The sequence below is a fragment of the Amblyomma maculatum genome, unplaced genomic scaffold (genome assembly GCF_055883805.1).
Source record: "Amblyomma maculatum isolate TAMU_Amacu unplaced genomic scaffold, ASM5588380v1 scaffold_19, whole genome shotgun sequence".
NCBI classification, from domain to species: Eukaryota; Metazoa; Arthropoda; class Arachnida; order Ixodida; family Ixodidae; genus Amblyomma; species Amblyomma maculatum.
The window spans coordinates 4,390,764-4,408,563 of record NW_028146744.1 but is presented as its reverse complement, the minus strand read 5'-3'; positions in this window follow the sequence as shown (position 1 = coordinate 4,408,563).

Genomic DNA, 17,800 nt, shown 5'->3' with positions numbered 1-17,800 from the left:
ATCGCAAGCACCGTCAAGGTAAGTATAAATTCCGCAAAATTGCCTCGCATTTTGCTTATTTATAAGTGCTGTGTCGCTCGTCTCGCCCCACGTGCTTCCAAGACCTCGTGCAGCAGCAGCTCGTGGCATGGACGCTCCTCGTGTTCAAAAAAAATAAAAAAATCGGCCACGGCTATGGAGACCTCCACGAAAACATCCGCCGTCGGCAACTAACCGCTGCCTAACTGCTATGCTGAGGCGCACGTCTGCCGTGCGCATTCTCAACCCTGGTTGAGGTACAAGAACGCAGATTTCTTTGTCGAAAGTTTTGTAATATGTTGCGCATTCATCAAATCGCTATGTTCATAATGCAACTTTTTTCTACTCTATTTACAGAACCGTTTCCTGTATGCTGCGAAGAGGCCGAGGATTTTCTTTGTACGCAGCAGCCCATGTCGGGGATCGCGGCATCGATCAGCTCTCTAAGATCATCGCGGCAACCCTCGTAAATGTCTACAGTGGAAGCATCGCTACAGCATCCAGGGCAGCATATAACCAGGCACTGTGTACGACGTAGTGCACCACTGTTGACGGTGCACGGCAAAGGGCCACGGATGAGTGCAGGGCCACGGACGAGTGTTCGCCATGCCGTCACGTCGCTGCGCATCCAAACGGCCCTTTTCAGGGCCGCCCCAATGTTTCCTGGCAGACCGCAGACCTGAAATCCCGTACTCTTCCCTCTCTACGTTGCACGTGGCTTCGTATTAATCGCCGCGGCCACCAAAATAACTTGCGCGCAAGGCCTCTTTACCAGGCTATACGTAAATACACGCATGCATAATCGTGTCAAATTTGATTTAATAAAGTGCTACAGTGCTTATTATCTGCTTCCCTCACGCATTCTTCCCAATCTTCGTGCAGCAGCTGCAGAACACGTGGCAAGCGTCACTCTGCTGCCGCGACGAACGCTAAGCCCATACAACAGGGTTAACAGCTAGAGTATTCTCAGTGGGATGCGGCTTTGTTCAGCGATGTTAATGGAAGTATCGACATTTTATATAACAACTGCATAATCGTCTTGAATATTGCTTCATAAAGTACTGTACTGCTTAATTCTCACTTACCTCGTGAATTCCACAGCTGCTGCAGCTAGCACGTGGCCAGCGTCGTTCTCTCCAGTGCTGCAGTGACGACAAACTATAGGCCTCGCGATAGGCTACAATATACACCGCGGCTTTGTGCCGCTGTGTATTTTTGTTATAAATGCATAACATTTCGAAGGTTATAGTCGCCATCCAAGGATCACTTAACTCGAGAGCACGGGAAAAGGCAGAAGTGTACGCACCTGGATTCGATGCCATGTACAACGCCGTGCTTTTTTTTTTTTTTTTACGAAATCATCCTACGCGCTAGGCGTCCTAGACAAGGTTCAAGTGCAGTGTGCCTTTGTATAGTAACCATGTATGGGGTGAGCGGTTGCCATGTTTTCAGTTCACTTTTGTTGGCTGTTTCTTAAATAAAAATTGTCATTGGTCTCTGTGTCTAAAGAGCTGCTCTAGCCGAACCACGTACGTAGCGATGGATTGCACCGCGGCAGTATGGCTTTGTTCCAAGTTTAACAAAACAGTTGAGGCCAAATCAAAGTCGGAAATGACCATTTCCAACTTGGATATTGGCCCCCAGTCAACAATTTGGAGTCCAATTCAATGGCAACAGTTCAGCTCTGTGCCAACATTTCGTACAATTAAGGGAGTCGAAATTATGTAAATGGCATGCATTTGTGAACACAAACATGCTTCACATCTAATTAAAATGTCATGCAATGCTAATATAAAAGCTCAATATTCTATCGGGGAACTCTATGAAATCTGATAGAGCATAGAGCACACGTTCGTAGAGATATTTTTTTTTAATTACCAGCACTCGCAAAGGTATTGGAAATAATTGAATCAAGTCCCATTCAAGGAATCAGATGACCAGTAACAAAAACAAATCATCCTTTATATATTTTGTTTAGTACCTCAATGAAGAGTATTAGGCACACTTTTGCTGAATTTGTACATAAATGACATAATTCATATTGACAACAGTGTCCAGCTCATCATGTATGCTGATAATAGTGTGTTTATTACTGGCTTTGATCTCAATGAGACTGTTTTACATTGAAATTATTTACTTGAAAAATCGTTTGCCTGGTCCAATTTCATGAAGAAATAAACACAGAAAACTATTTTGTTTTGAGTCTGAAATAAGAAAATGATGTAAGAGATGGCTACCGATCTATAATAAAAATATTGACCTTGTAGAAACTCGCATAAGTCTTAGTGTGAATTTTTTTCATTTGAGATAGGAAATTCATATAAACAACACTGCAAATAAAAAAAAGATCTCTTCAATGAGTGAGCTTTACCTTGATGTTGTACTGTCCTTGCCTTTAATTATGCAAGTCCCCACAGATAAGGTATTGCAGTTTTATGTGGGCAAGCACCACAAGAGCAAATATCAATAAAATGATAATTCTCAGTAAATTAAATGTGTGTTTCTTACATAACCGATATTGACTGCCGGTTTACAACATGACACCTCCGTGCAGAATACAGTATATTTATCTTTAACTATGAATGCCACTTGTTGCATGTTTCCTATTGTTCTTGGCAGGACAATAAAAGCTTTCTTTGCTCGATGGCACTGCTGCAATTTAGAGCCACTCCGTTTTTAACTCAAAACTCCAACCACTGGTTTCTCCCGCACTTTCACACTTGGTGCAACCTGCAATCAATAAAACACAATCTAATGGTCTCACTGAATGAACTTAAACATGGTATTTCTGAAATTGTGAAAACAGCTATGAATACACTTTTTAGGGTTGTAAAATCAGAAATGTTGCAAAGTTAAAGAGCACTGCAGAATCTGCATTGGAGCAATGCAAAAGAACGGATGCTGCTGCAACATTACATCACCCTCCATTGATTGACACCACTCATTAACCTCCACTCCACCACTTCTCAATTACTCACAACTGCTGCGGACATGATTTTGCAGACACGTTCTGCGGACAGAAATCTGTGAAATCTGTGCGTTTGCCAGCGCTGTGTTGAATGTATTTTATGTTATCACTTATACTACTTGAGAATTCATTTAGTGTTCTATCAGTGTGTTGTGTTACCTTGCTAACCAGTTTCCTTATATCTTCTTTGCATGTGTTATTGTATGTAGTTGTATCCCCCCTACAATAATGCCTCATGGGCGCTGTAGGTACTTACAATAAATAAATAAATAAACATAGCGAAGTAATACTTTCGCATTAATAGATCTTCTAGACATAGGGTCTCTAATTCTTGCACTTTTTTTTAAATAATGTGTAAATTTTTTTATCCTACTCTGCAGCTAACGTCTGCTGCTCCTTTGTAAATGGGTCCAGGACCTAAGTGCATGAGTTGCTCTCTGAAACATTTAATTTAGCTCTCGAGACTATCTATTATGCTCAAATTGAAATCATTGACTCCAGATTGGACTTTGAAATTAGTTGCAAAATTTTTAACTGCAAAGCCTATTGAAATCTAATATGTTTGGGTGTATTTTTACTAGGGAGCGAAATGCACCAGCTTCCTTTAACATCTTAGCCAGCACACACACAATGTATCATTGAAATGTAGTTTGAATTCCAGTTTCACCATGCATAACAATTGTCCATTCAGTTTGGATGTTCATTGGGAATATCAATTCTAACCCGTAAGATGACCATAACTTAGCAGCCCATAATAAAAATAAATTGCTTCTTTACAGAGATTTAAAACTATGCAGTTGGGACTAAGTACTTATTCCAGCTGGGAGGTCATCTGAAAACTGGAAGACATTTGATTATGGAAATTCAATTAGAACTGAAAATTTTAATTGGAAATAATGAAAAGATGCCTAAATGGAATGAGGGCTTCTAGAGAAAGTGTAAATTCTGGAAACTCAATTGGATAATACAAGACTCTTTAGCAGGATCTAGAACACATCTTTTACAAATGAACACTTGAAACTTAGAGCACTGGCTGACGCTCACCGCCGCAGCTCTCAGAATAACTGACAGCATGGTCAAAACTACAGTAGGTGTTAGTGCAGTATACACCAGTGTTGTCACTGCGAAGTGAAGAGCCATAAAGCAGAGGACTGCCATCCTTACTACTGCCAATATACAAGTCCTTCTCAGAGCCACCCCATTGTTTCCTGGCAGATCATGGGCCTTCAGCTTCATCGTCATGTTTTCTCATTTTTAGTCTTTTGTAGGATGTATTGGACCTTCGGTGGTCTGTCATGCAACACTGCATGACTAATCCACTGAGTGCAAAGCCGTTAACCAACAGAGGTATCTTTTCACTTCATGTGCGGCACACAAACATCATGCATAAAAGAGGCCACATGTCACTATTCCATCTTTCTTTACACTTTCTTTCTTTAGCACACTCTAAAACCATTCCTGTAAAAAGCTATAGCTTCTTTTATGCAAAGTGACATGGCAATTATTGTAACTTGAAACATTTTCAAAACGAAAAAATAAATGCATGAGGTGGCTCACAACCATTGTTTTTTGTAAAACTGTGTTGCCATAGGCAGTAACTTGAACAACACTGACAACATTTCTACATTACTTTGAAGCAACCCAGGCAAAAATCCTAACTGATGTAAATGGTTTAAGGAACAAACTTCCAGTTCATACCAGTTGGATAACAATGGATCCCCAACTGGAATTCAACTGGGATCAACGTTCATGCGTATAAGGTACCCGTTGCATGCGAGCCTTGCTACATGTTGATGGTTTACGACTCAGCAAGAACACAAAAACAAGGGCACAAGTGCAGATAAGGCACATGTTTGCAGTCTTCATGACCGGTTGTATTCGTTCCTCTGTATCCCATGAAAGCACTCCATTTCTAACCCCCAATGGTGTAGGTCTGCGACATCCAGTGCAATAACGTGGGGCAATCACCCCCCCCCCCCCTTCTTCATGAACACACGTGAACGCAATACCATACACTACTTTGTCGTCAAGGCTTTCTTCGATTGGGGAAGTTCGTTTTTCGTATCGCACAACATGGTGCAAGCCGAGGCTTTTTTTTTTCATTAATTTCCTAACGTAACAAGCATACCCCACAACTGATAATAAGCTATATTACGAGGGGCATATGTCATATTTTTTCTTTTCTTAAGAAAGGTGCATTTGTGAAGAACTAAGTAGAGGTTTTTGACAGATGAATTTCTAGATTGGGACCACTCAAATAAAAGGGCATATAAAAACCACAAGAATTGCAAACTTTCAGCATGTAGAAATACTTGGTAACACGCACAGTAACTAAAAAGTGGCAAACTGGCAGATGCAACCAGAATTATAACACGGTGCCATTGTGAACAATTTCGTTTACATCAGGCATAGCACAGTGCCAGCAAAAGCCTTGGGAACTGGCCAATGTGCTGTATTGCAGTTCATATTTTTTTATGCTTCCACAAACTCTTCATAAGGACTGTTGAAAGCTTTGAGCATGCACAAGACAACTGCAATTACATCGGCCACAGTGACAAAGAATAAAGTAAATACGAACCAGCTAGAATGTTAGACTGAGCGTTCACATGCAAATATGGGCATAGAAATGCCATTTGAGAAGTAAGCATGCTAATAGTGAAAGGACAACTCGAACACACAGAAGAGAACTGAAGTTACAAAAACAAATAAGCAGTCATAATTGAGGCCTTCAACAACTACGCTGTAAAATCAAATTTTGCAGAGGGACAAGTGCATAATTAATCCTGCCGCACAAATGAAATAAGCATACCCCTCGATCAATTATAGAAAGCGCTTGTGTACAAAAAGTGGGAAACACTGAAGTCATCTTGCTTTGAGCAACTAATTTCAGATATTAGAAATCTTGTTTTGAAAGCTGGTATTGATCTAAAGAGCATAAAGCACAAAAAGAAAAAAAAAATCCGACATGCCAACATTTTCATTTTCCGGTCTTTAAGGCTTCAAAGCTGCTACTCGGTTTGTCAAAATCAATGTTTTTTGCCAGCTCACCTACGAGAGATGATAATGCAAGATCTGAAAGCGTGCACTGACCCATCATAGGTCCTCTTCCTCACAGGACACGACCTCCTCCTCTCACAGGATACAACAGACACTCATATATTAGGAATAGTTGCAGGCTGGGGAGAGACTCTAGAAAATCTCAATCTGGGGAACTCCAATGATGCCCAACTGTTGGCCTCTTCGAGTCCAATGCTTGCCACTTTAAGTTGAGGTGTCTCCTCAGCCAAGGCATTTCGATGAAATGTGTTCTATCAGACAGCTTGTCGTAGAAGGATGTAAGCTTCAGAATACATACTTTAAGGCTTGAGAGGTCCCTCAGTAGAATAAAGAAATCTCTTCACTTCAAGAGGACCAGATATGTTCTGCGGCTTCTAAAATCGCTTTTGATTTAATGCAGAGCTCGGCATAAAATCTACCAGTGCAGTCAAGCATCACCCCTTTTATTTTCTTCCTGCAATGAAAACCCTGAACCTCAGACACATTCCCCTACCATACTCTTTTTGAAGTTCTGGGGCCTGTCTACTGATATTCTGAGCTCATTTGATTTTATGAATTTCTGCTCAATAGCCTTGCACACTGTGGCCACACATCATTTTTGAGAAAGAGCTTTAAATCATCCATCTTTGCCACCACTTTGTAAAGGTATAGGTGCTTTGTCTGTAAATGAAATTGTGCAGCATTTACTACTTCAGGTACTGCACGCTATAGGTGCAAGCAACATAGAAAAGCATTGGCACAGACTACTGTAGCCTCCATGCAAATAAAAAGGTACCAATGAGCAGTGATGCCTTGCTAACAGAATACAGTTAGTCTCAAAGTGGTCTTCAGCAGCGGAGTGATAGCGGGGGTCGCCAGGTTTGATTTCATGATGGACTGACTTGTATCTCTCATTTTAACAATAACCTTCTCTTACAGCAACAAATGAGAGAAAGCATTCTCTTGAGGAAAAGAACTTAAGGCCCACAGTATTGCAGCATGTGAATTGCCTTGCATATACTTCTCTAACTGCACTCTTTGCATTACCACCCTCTCTCCCTCCCCCTCCATTCCCAGCCACACTTTCCTGAGCACTGCACCCAGTGCAGTCCTCACACCCCTATGGATACAGCAAGGTTTCTAACCCCTCCTTTATGCTAGAAAAATGCCTTTTTATATTCTGAAAAGCAATCCCACAATGTCTGGACAGCCCGAAATTCAGCAAATACTCGTTTTACTCATCTTTACACCTTAGTTATGTATAAGAAAGGTTTTTTTTTCTTGCTGTTGACATATTAGTTGCATAAAAGGTGGCATATGCCCAGAAAATTTTGTTAAAAATTGGCTATAGTGCATGCTACCTTTCTCTTTCATAAGTCTTTTGCAAACTGAAGTGGTGGACCACATTAACTTATTCTTCATTGCATCATGCCATCATTGTGCAATTAAAAAAGTGTCGACTTAGATATATTCACACGTGCTGTTTGATAAATAATTGTTTTTAAACTCTGCGGTTGTGTGAAAGAGGTACTAAATGGAAGGAAAAATAGTGTAGCACATATATAACTTTGTAAGTGTAAGGTATAGCTAAATAAGAATGTAAAGAATTTCTGGACTGCAAGCAATCAATGTAACGAATGACAAACATTTACTCAAGGCAATGAAAGTTATTAAAGCATTTCAATGTTTTTATGAACAAAAATAAATGCAGTGTTTGAATATATAACAAACAAATTTGTGATGGCAGTCAGTAGTCTGTTTCAGGCTACAGGTCCAGTTAAAAATCACAATTGACACGTATGACGGATGCAAAACTTGTTGCCGTGAAAGAAATGCAGAAGACGTAAGACGCTGTTTATTACATATTAGACATGCGAAGGCATGACAAGCTGAAATGGTTCATGTGTTGCATTAGAACAAGCACTAAGTCATTAAAAGATGCATGCATCACATGGATCTCAATTTGACAGCAAACATATGCTGACAGTTACAAAACATACAATGCCATTATTCTTCATGCGGTATACACTGGAATATTTTCATGTTTTCTAAAGGCTACGCACAGTTCTGTACTACTTAAAAAGTACACATATGCTCCAAGTGCAAGATGGGGATTTGCTTTATTAAACTTAATCTAAAACAAGCCCTGATCAATGTGAAATGACATACATAGTTTTATAATTATCATAGCCCAAATGAGAATAGGATATTCATTAGGCACCTAATTGTTTTTAACAACAGGGTAACCAAAACAGTGAGAGGTCATCCTTTAATACTACAGCTTATTTAGTTTTTTTTTTTTTCCTAATCAACATATCACTCCCAGCATCACAATTCTGACCTAAAAAATTTGTAGAGTCGAATGACCTAGTACGTATCTCTATTCCCTTTGTCCTCGAAGCTTTTTTTTTTTTTGCCCCCTACAGTCATGGACTAGCTAGCTACTGCAGCTAGGATGTGCTTATAATAGCGCCGGCGCCGCGGTGTTGCCGGCCGGCATCATATGCATTCGCCGGCGCATTAGTTTGGAGAGAGGAAATTAGGCCCTTTTTAGCCAATAAGAGCGGTCACCGAGCGCATTTCTGGTAAAAACAATTCATAATGAACTATTTCGCTTAGAAAAAGACCGAATTATATCGGGACGCGTGGCAACGGGACGGACGACCGTTGCCGACAGCCTGCGCGCCTGAAAGACGTCGCACCGAGAAAGCTATTTTGCAAGGAAACTTTTTGCAAATATATACGAAATGTGCAGAAGAGCGGAATCACCGCAAACATGGTGTGCAGTTGTCACTGGAAAATTCGCCCGGCCGGCCTACGAACAGGTCACACTGCGTTGGCGAACCTCGATTGTTTTTGTCGCCGAACGGTCTCACACAGATCTAGATAAAGGAAAAGCAATTAAACTGTGATTTCCCCTGCAATTCGTGTGGTGTGACAAGCTGGTTCGGAAACCTCTTCGCGGCTCGAAGCGTGGATATGTTATTTGACGTCGCTGCCGTTTCCACGGTGTCCGCACTGCATGCAAGCTAGGCCTCGTGCCTCTCCGCCGACGGCCATCGGCTGGGCAGCTGCCGTTTGCTTGCGGCGCGCCGCCGGGTCGCGCCCGGGCGCTCTGAAAAGCATGGGGAATCCAGGGACAGTCTAGGGAAAACACGTGCGCCCTACATCCGGACATGACATCATAAATATCACGTAATTCATGACGTTGTTTGTGACCTCATATATGACGTCACAAATTTTGGGCCAATTAGCGTTTCCAGCCGAGCTACCCCTAAACGCTTGTTACAGAATTCCCTCCCAGTCTCAAACCGCTCAACTTGCCCTGCTCCTATTGGTCGGCGGCCATACTGAAATTTTGCGTCATCACTGATCTCACCGGTGACTGCGCTTACATCATCAACAAGACTAAAGTGTGGTGACGTTGCCCATGAGCTGAATATTGACTGAAATTGTGAGCGAAACGAGGTAACCCCAAAAACAGGGGCCGTATTACAGACGGCTCACACTCACAATCACACTCACACTCACAACCTTCCTATTGGACAGCGGCAACACGGCGGGAGTGGCCGTCCTTTACATCATCGACGTCTGCTGTTTACGTCATGAACACACTTGAAGTGATGACGTTGGCTACGGGCCAATTGTGAGCGGGAGTTGTGAGCGACGCGAGCCGCTCACAACTTGTTTGTGAGCGCTCACAAAGAGAAAATGGCGGCGATCTTCGGCGGCCGGCGTTCTCGTGAGGCGGTAGCGGCGGCGCCCCGACGCGATTATCGGCGAAGGACGGTGTACGAAGACTGTTTGACGTGCTCGGTGAGATGTTTCGACGCTTGTTGCTACTCGAGAAGGATATAGTACAGTGACTGTGCGACGCGATGAACTGAGATAGGTGTGTGCGGCCGAGTGCGCTCTGTGTGCGGCTGCAGATAATGTGTGCTTTGCGCTTTTTCCGAACTGCTAGTGGCTTCTAAGCCGCTACTGGCAACGAGGCGAACATCGGCTTCGCGCAGCCGACAGTTCGAAAGCGTTTGAGGCGGCGTGCAGCTAGGGCGGCGGAGAAGAAAGGCTTCCTTCGTCACGGCAGCATACCCGGCGTCGTCGGGTTTGTCGACGGCACATCGGTCGTCTACGAGTAGCCTTGTGATGTCCCTGTTTCAGATATGAGATGCCAACATGATTTTGGCCATGAACCTCCCTACGTGGGATCTTGGCATGATGCTTTCTTCTGGCGACACTCTCGGCTGCACACATGCATGACACAGGTCGAGGCCGGCCTGCTGCGAGTCGTCGAATTCACGACACTGAGCCGCGCTGCTGTTTGCAAGATAAGTTAACGGTAGGCTCCACATGCCTCACATGTATTACAGTTCTTGGGCTTTTATAAAAGCTGAAACATAAGACACTAGTACATTGTTGAAATGCCTACGTAAGAAACGAAGATGGGGATGTGTTTGTTTGATGCCTGTATTGAGTAGGAATGGGACATCATTTATACCGATATGAAGTGCAAGGCTGTCCATACAGCATTGTTGCTGAAACGTTCAATCACTCATTGTCTGCACGCCCATGAATGTCATCGTCAGCAAAACCTGGCAATGAGCTACTTGATGCGACTCTTCCATTGTGCCAGTAAGGCTGTTAGTTTATGAGGCTGTTGAGGTCGACAACGACGTGACGAAGAATGTGCTTAATAGCGTGCCATTTTCGGTTATGCTGGTGAGAGGGGCACCTGTTGGAGACATGGCTGCCAGTGCCATGGAATCCCGGTCCGGACTCTCCATAACGGTTATAGAACAAGGTATACACCTCCACAAGGTTAATGGTGGATAACTGCATCGACGTGCTGAAGACCCGCTTCAGTGCTTGCAAAAATACTAGACGTTCCTCTACCAGCCAGAGCGTGTAGCATGTGCCTTGTTGCATAACTTCGTTGGATGTCTTCCTGCCTGCCTGCAGACGAGGAGGGTGCTGCTGGCTTGGACAAGAAAGGGTCACATCTGTGCACTGGCTACTTGGAAGTGGGATCACTATTGCCATGCATACCTCTAGTGAAAAACCATACAGAATCATGTTGTGAGCCTGTTCCACAGAACCTACCACCAGAGGCTGGCACAGCTGCCTATGGTGCGGCAACCGCTTTGGCGTCAATCACAGCACAGCAATCGGCCGTGATATACCACACGAAGCTAACCAACTCATCACAGGCAGCCAAGTGCAGCGTCTTCTCGTTTCATGTCTGTGCCAGAAACCTGTTGTGATAAAGATGCATCTTCTCGAACCATGCGTTAAAACACCTCATCTGTCAAGTCAAATTTGTGTTCGTACACCCCCCTTCACTGTTGCTTACAACCGTGTATGTTGGTTTTTGTGTGTGTGCCCTACTGAAAAACCAAAAGTTCTACGGGGCAATAACGTCATAAAATCTCATTTAATCGCATAAAGTCTCATACGGTGCACATCATTATCATAAAATATCGTACATAATTTATGATAATGTACAAGAAACTATGAGAACTTATGCAAATATATGCGACTTGTACGTGATTTCTTATGTGAATTGAGTGAGATCGTGTGAGAAAATGTGAGGTTATTGCCCCTTACAGTTTTTTCAGTAGGGTGTGCATGTGTTTGAGTACATAATTAAAGTGTTTCACAACAAGGCAGCAATTGTGATGCCTATCAGAATGGGAAGTCCTCACAGAAGTTTTTTTAGAAGCACCTGTATCCACTGTGCGGCTTTATTTTCCTGCAGCATTTCACACGCTTGAATATGCAGCAGCGAAACCAACTTCCTGCAATAGCATCGGCAGTTATTTGACGTGCTGCACAATTGTGCTACACAGAGAGGACACACAAGAATAATTTTTAGAGCCTGTAAGCTGGCACAGTACTTATCGCAGGTCTGATATACTTCAGAAGCAAGAAATGAAAGTATTGTGCATAAAACTGCGACCCAGAGGCAAAACACAAAAGATTAGTTGCTTAATGATTACAGGCTTGCATAGTAGTTGTCATAGGTTTGGCACATTTCAGAAGCAGTAAACAAAGTATGGCAGTTAACAGTGCAGAAACATGACACAAGTAGTGCTATGTACAATGTTTGCATAAGGTAGTCTCCATTAGTGAACCTTCCAGGACTACAGGCCTGCATATACTGTTAGGACGCATAGAAAGCATTTGCTTAATGCTAAAAAGTGTAAAGCTGACAAATTGAATGCATAATATTGCGAGTTTTAGTGCTCACAGTGATTGTAGCGTACGCAGAAAAAACATCACATATGCATCAAGCAAATGGTGTGTGGGCAGAAGGTATCGCTCAAAAACAAGGCAACTCAGTCATGAGAACGAAGAAAAAAATACAGAGCACACTACAATGAAAGCTACATCGAAAGCCCTGTCACGGTGGCACTGCAGGGAATAAATGGTTCGGGTTCAGTCACTGCAGGTTAGGAAGCATTCCCATGATCATGTTCTTTCCTAAACTATCCAGCTACATACAAACAGATGATCATGCAAGGACAGAGCTTCATTTTGGCCTACACTACATGCTTCACAGTCGTTTTGTATTTCCTAAAGAGAAACAAATAGAACCACGGAGCCTGCACGTTGCACTTTCAGCACTTTTCTCATCGATACTAGTAGGCGCCGACCGAAAGCACCTTCGCAAGTTGTCTTTGTCCATTTCCGTGTCAAGCGCTCCATGAAATTTTATCGCTGCAGGCCCTGAACTTCGACTGCATTCTATTAGATTTTCAGCATGCTCACGGCACTTGCACGGCACTTCGATTACCGACGACGCTAAAAAAAGCAGCACCTTCTTGGGGAATCAGCTAATCAGCTGTTTGCTTGCAGGCCGCCATGTGCACGCCATGACGCCGCCCGCGCACCCTCGCGGCAACAAAAGTTACCTAATAGCAAGTATAACTACAAAACTAAGAACGCTTCAACTTGAGCTCAATGTTAATCAATACTAAAAATAGTATCTTGCCAAAATAAACCTTTGTTTGTTTTATTTATTGCGTATTAGTTGCGTCGTGTTAGAAAAAGTTAGGAGACGGTCCCTGCTCAGTTTTGTGCCACACTGTGGCATCAACGTTTGCCGAGGATTCGGGACTACTAGGGCGGAGCCATGCTAAAAGTCGCTGGTAATTGGACGATTTCGCATACTCGTCACGATTGACGTCTCAAGGCTGCGTCACAGCTTCGTAATTTTGACGTCACGCTCACAAACTTGTTAGCGGAGTCCGTAATTCGGCCCCAGTCAACTGAGTAGAGCGAAAATGGCGGCTGTGTTCTTTGCGTTGCTATTGCGTTGCGCTGGCTGTGTGACAGTTGTGTCGGTGCGATCCACGGCGTAGAAGGGAGGACGAAGACACGTTTGACGTACCGGTCTAGTTGTTCCGACTGTGTTCAACTCGGAAACCAGCAGAAAGTGGAGTGACTGTGCGGCGATTGCCGAAGAACATCGATGAACGGGGGCTCACGCAGCTCACGGACGAGTGCGCAGCCACTGCGGCTGCATGCGCACCGCGTTTTTTTGCTATCGGGGGCTACCAGCTTGCGTCGGGAACGTAACATCGTTTGCATCGCATAGGCATTGATCAGCAGGTGCGTGCGCTGTTAGCGGAAGCCATCGGGCGGAACGCTGATTGTCGTCAAGGCGCCGCGGTGCGATATGGAAAGAAGTCGCTAGGCAAGGGGTTCTACGTTGTGAACATCACAGTAGTGAGTAAATGTTGGTTTTGACTGTGTGTGTTTCGCTACGACTTCGAAACGTCATTGTAAACTTGTATTGTGCCTATTTTATTACAGATCTGCGACGCTAACATACGCACTTTTGACCCTCGTTGCCCCGTGGGACCAAGGACTCCAAACAACGCGTTCGTCTAGCGGTACTCCTGCACGCCGAAAGGTGAACGAAGGCCTGCTAAACGCCTGCGACTTTTTCTTGGGTAAGCTGTAAAAAACCCGCGTCGGTTATCGAACGATATTGATTATATGCATTAATATGTGCAATCGACCACTTGCTGTAAGTTGGCTTCTCTGCAAGTCTTGTTTTCTAACCAAAAGGACTCGTTCCCCCTCGCAATGTTAAAAAACGAACAGAGGAAAGATCTCGTTTCTTTCCAGCTGTTGTCTTCGAGATTACCCAGCGACACCTGACGAAAGTTCAATACCTGTATATACCTCAAAATACAGGACGAAGGGGATTGTAGTGCCTTGCCCCCATTCGTTACGCTCCCTCCCTACGACGCGTTCGCTACTCGAAGGTGTGAGTACGCTGCAAAATGCGCCTGCTTCTTTTCATTTCAGCAAGAACTAGAAGAGTGTTGTGTGATAACGAGACCTTTTGGTTGGATTACGAGCCTTACAGAGAAGCTGACTTGTATTTCGGCGAGTGATCGATTGTCTGAATTAGCTGAAGCTGCATGCATAAGACGGACTAGTTATGCATATGAATGCTTGTTAATGTAAAATTTAGTGTTATGGCACCAGGAACCAAATATTCAATGTTTGAAATCTCTTTACTGCCTAAGAAACCGTAGCGCTTAATTGTGTTGTGCAGGTAATCTTAACACATTTTTGTTTATATCACTGTGAAGCTACAAGGCTATCCTTACAATGATGCTTGCTTGGACAGCCCTGTGACACGTTGCCAACATTCCTGTGAATGTTTACCACCTCACTGTGGGCTAGTTGGTATGGATCTTTGATTGTATACTAGAACATGCAAAAGGCGGACTTAAGTGGATGTCATTGTTTGGTTATGCAGGAGACAGTGACTACCAACTGGAGTCATGGCTGCTTACACCAATGCCAAGTCATCCCAGACCCAACTTGCTGTCCCTTCTCTGCTATCACCTTGCAGCCTGGCACAGTTGGCTGTGGTCACTAGCTGTGTGGTAAACATGCTTAAACCGAAAAGCGTAGCGTTACAGCAAGGTAATAAATATCCATGATGCTTATTGGAGTCAGAAAATGGCACCAAAGATTTTTTACTGCCACATATACTCAGTAGAAGCACTTATTTCTTGGCCGCTGTATTTCACTCGAGTGTTTTTATTGAGAAAGAGACATCATACATACCAGCACACTTACCTTGATGTACAATGACCATACAACTTTGGCATGTATATTGCAGAATAATTATTGGGCTCAAAGAAGCCGCTCCCTTTCAACATATTGAAGCTACCTATACAAATAGGTACTGTATGCATGGTGCAGTGTGTAAAACGCTTACATATCAGAGGTATAAATGCCAGCTGGATGGTATACTACTAGAGATCTTGCTCGCAGTGCTAAATGCTGTAACAGCTGTTAGGAGAATGGTGTACAAATACTAGGCTGCAGTGCCCACAATGATTGCTGAATGATTACAAAATTCTAGTGAAAATAAAATAAGCATCACACATACATTGTTAAGGCAATGTGTGAGCAGATGTTATGTACACTAATAAAACGTGTAAAACTGCAAGGGGACTGCTGAGCAGCTTTAAGGCAGTAGAGGCAGCCAAAACATGAGCGTTCAAAAATATTTTACACCATAAACATGGTAGAACGAGGGAAATAAGATGGCTACTCAATACAAAACAGCACTAAACAAGGGTTGAGGAGGAACCTTGGTTTGCTAGCCAAAATCGAAATGTGGGCTCGGCTTGCAAACTGAGGCTCCCCTCAATTCTTGTTCAGCGCTCTTTCATACACCATAAACATGTGATAAGCACCTCTTTACATAATTGTCACCTACTTTTGACCTTGGAATTTATTTTCCAAGTTGTTTTCGCCAAATAATCAGAAAAAGCATATTTTGTGCAAACTGGCTTTTCAATTGAAATGGTTTGTACATAATGCACACAACATGGAAAGGTAATAGAATGAGGAATGTGTGTAAAATGAAAATCTTCTTGAAACACTGCACAGACTCCATGATGACACTTCAAAACTAGCACACATTCTTCGCCTTCGAGGTAATCTGCACACCTCACTGGTGGGCCCCTTGTTTATAAGACTAGGGAAATTAAGCAGATTCACCAGCTCGCCTCCGGCATCGCGCACCAAGCTTGCGTGATGTGTTTGCCTTTCCCGTCGAAAAAGGGGGGGGGGGGGGATGGGGGGCATACCGTTCAACATGAACAGACACTGACGTTTCAACAATGTGCCACTAACAAACACAGCCTGCTGCGCGAAATACAACATACTGCACATCCCTGTCCAGACCTGGCTGAACAAGCTCGTCCTCTCCTCGTTCAGTATATCAAATTTCTGAATAAAGTATTTTCTTTCTCTGAACACACCAAAGGAAGCATTAACATCACAGTTTCTGTACCTTATAGAGACTAAACAATCAACATCAAAACATCAACGGAATATCGGGAACGGAGCCCGATGTGGCCGAAGACAACTGGCTGCGAAGCACAGGAGTGACTGTCACCGTGGCTTGCATGAGGAGTCCGTGGTGGAGGGTCGTGTGTCGGATCTCGTTTCCCGCACTGCAATTGCTAACTCTTGCATAGTAGCTGCCACCTGCCTTACTGCAAGTACAAACGTTCCTCTGTCGGCAAACACAGGAATGTAGCCTTCATGATCTTCTTGTATTCTCTTTTAAACAAACAGAACAGCAGACCACATACCTCCCACTCGTTGCTCTTGCCATCGATAGTAAGCACTGTTTGACAACGCTGACACTCTTCAGTAAGCTGATGGCTTAGTCGATTTTCATGCCCAACGCTTTCACCACGCTGATCATTGCAGGTTCGTAGCCTTCATTGTTTTCAATCGGATTTTTCCAGCTGCTCACGACATCCGCACAGGACCTCGGTTTCAGGTGACGCACGGAAAATAGCAACTAGCCGAGAAATCAGCTGTTTTCTGGCAAGCAGCCATGTGCACTCTTTGACACCGTCAGCGTGCCCTCGCGGAGACAAAAAGTTACTGAAGAGCAAATTTAATTGCGAAGCCTAAAACGTATCTCCTTATGCTTCATGTTAGTTAGTTGTGAATACAGTTCCTCAGCAGAATAAATATTGCCACCTGGTGTCCCAGATGTTTTTAGGTAACACCTGGAAGAAGAGGACGCCGAAGTGGTTTCGCGTGCTGTGCGCGGAACTTTGCCTGCTGGTTGAGCTTCGTCCCGTCGTCTTAGTCACATCTAGCCCTCTTGTCCGTGACATATTTTGGTGTCGGCGCAGGGTATCGATCCCAGTATATGTCCCGAACTCCTCCGCATACCCAGGATTCAGGTCCTGTGTCAATCGACACTCCTGTTCACCGCGCTAGCCGGAGGAACCTAGGCCTACCACCTGAGCACGGGCTGTTGGAGTTTAACACCGCAGGCGCCTCTCGACCGGCTATGCAAGGAGCTCCAACTTACTACACCCTGCAAAATCCACGACTGCCTCAGCCCTTCCACGGCAGTCAGAGCGAAGACGTCGAAGACTGGCTTATCCAATTTGAACGGGTCGCCTCGTTTAATCAGTGGGACGACGCCGCCAAGCTTCGAAATGTCTTCTTCAGCCTGGAAGATGGCGCTCGTACTTGGTACGAGAACCGAGAAGACGCCCTAACATCATGGCGTGAGTTCTGCCGACGAATTCGTGAGACCTATACCAGCGCGGATCGGCGAGAACGCGCAGAAAGGGCTCTACAGTCTCGTATACAGATGCCAAATGAGACTGTGACCATGTATGTGGAGGACATGACCCGGCTCTTCCGACGTTCTGACCCGGCCATGACCGAAGACAAAAAGGTGCGCCACCTTATGCACGGTATTAAAGA